Genomic DNA, 1,836 nt, shown 5'->3' with positions numbered 1-1,836 from the left:
GGCTGTGTTTATAAGGTGTATGTTAAACTAAAGAATTTTGTGTTTATACTCGAGTCCTATTCCCAAGATATCTCATTACATATATACAAATATTCCCAAATCCAAGAAACCCTGAAATACTCGTGGTACCAAGCATTTTGGATAAGAAATACTCAACCTTTTTTCCTCTCTTTTTTTTTTTTTTTTTTTTTTTTGGCAATGGGGTCTCACTCGGTTACCCAGACTGGAGTGCAGTGACTAGATCACAGCTCACTGCAGCCTTGACCTCCCAGGCTCAAGCGATCCTCTCACCTCAGTCCCTGAAGTGACTGGGACCACAGGTGTATGCCACCATGCCTGGCTAACATTCTTGATTTATTTATTTATTATTTATGTATTTATTGGGTCTTGCTTTGCTAACTTTATTTATTTATTTATTTATTTATTTATTTATTTATTTATTTATTGGGTCTTGCTTTGTTGCCCAGGCTGATCTTGAAGTCCTGTGCTCAAGTGATCCTCTAAAGTCTCAGCATCCCAAAGCATTGAGATTATAGGTGTGAACCACCGCCTAATACTAAACCTTTAAAAGCAGTTGAAGTGGGCTAGATTTTGTCTTCATTACAGAAAGTCTTTGCCTATTTAATTTAAATTAAAGAAGGCAGTCGAAATGTAAAAGGGACTTTTTCTTAAAATGTGATACTTTATTGGTCTTTCGTTTTTCAATTCTTTATAGACAGGAAGGTATAAAAAGTATTTATTTGGAGATAAAAACGGTGGCAGGGCTCTGATAAAGGACAACTGAGAGAGGCAGAGTCTCACTGGGGAAATGCAGGCCCTGGTTGTTCAAGGGAAGACTGAAATCCAGACTTGTATATGAAATGTCCTGATTTTGAAATGTTGGTTCAAGTTTTGGAAATGTAGTTAAGGGAGTGGGTCTCAGCAGCTCGGGCGGTGAGAGGAGCTGCAGCTCAGCTTCACGAAGGCTCTAGGCAAGCCCCGGCCCGCAGGAACCTGGCACATGCCCTCCCTGCCGCCAGGATGCCTGAGAGGAAGGTCAGCTCCAACGAAGGGGCCGCCAAGGAAGAGCCCAGGAGGGGATCCGAGCGGTTGTTAGCTAAACCTGCTCCTGCAAAAGTGGAAGCGAAGCTGAAAAGGGCAGCAGTGAAAGACAAATCTTCAGACAAAAAGGGGCAAACAAAAGGGAAAAGGAGAGCAAAGAGAAAACAGGCCGAAGTGGCCAACCAAGAAACTGAAGATTTACCTGCAGAAAATGGGGAACGAAAACTGAGGAGAGTCCCGCCTCTGATGAAGCAGGAGATTAAGAAGTCAAGTCTGATTAATACCATATACCATGTCTTATCAGCGGTCCCTGTCTCCTTTCTTGTACAATCCAGAGGAATATTTATTATCAACTATTTTGTAGATGCAAGTTTTTAGTAGCTCTAGAAACGTTTTTAAAAAGGAGGGAATCACACCTCATCCCATTTTTTAAGTGTAAATGCTTTTTTTTTAAGAGGTGAAATTATTTGCTGGTTGTTTATTTTTTGGTACAACCAGAAAATACTGTGGGATATTGAATTATGGGAGGCTTTGACTGTCTTGGGTGTCAACTTAACATACCATAGCTGGGGAGGTTAGTTTTTATATTCTATAGTACAAACCAGATTAAATGGCAATATAGAGTATGTCCTGCATTTAATGTCTTGAACATTTTAAATTACTTCTATTCCCATGTTTTGTAGTAGAATTGTTTCCTTAAAAAATCCACTCCTTGATCATAGCTCTCCCTGTGAGAACTGTGTGCACTCTGTAACATCTTTGGTTGTGGTAGTCCTGATGTCCTAACAACTTTGT

The 1,836-nt window shown here is 40.2% G+C and overlaps 1 pseudogene; it reads left to right on the top strand.

Moving 5' to 3' along the window:
- The first annotated feature begins 1,020 nt into the window (after positions 1-1,020).
- LOC102143793 (non-histone chromosomal protein HMG-14 pseudogene) lies at positions 1,021-1,399 on the top strand (annotated as a pseudogene).
- The last annotated feature ends 437 nt before the right edge of the window (positions 1,400-1,836 follow it).

Source organism: Macaca fascicularis, chromosome 5 (genome assembly GCF_037993035.2).
Source record: "Macaca fascicularis isolate 582-1 chromosome 5, T2T-MFA8v1.1".
In the NCBI taxonomy this organism is placed as follows: domain Eukaryota; kingdom Metazoa; phylum Chordata; class Mammalia; order Primates; family Cercopithecidae; genus Macaca; species Macaca fascicularis.
Note: the sequence above shows the minus strand (reverse complement) of the source record. Positions and strands in the feature narration are given on the sequence as shown.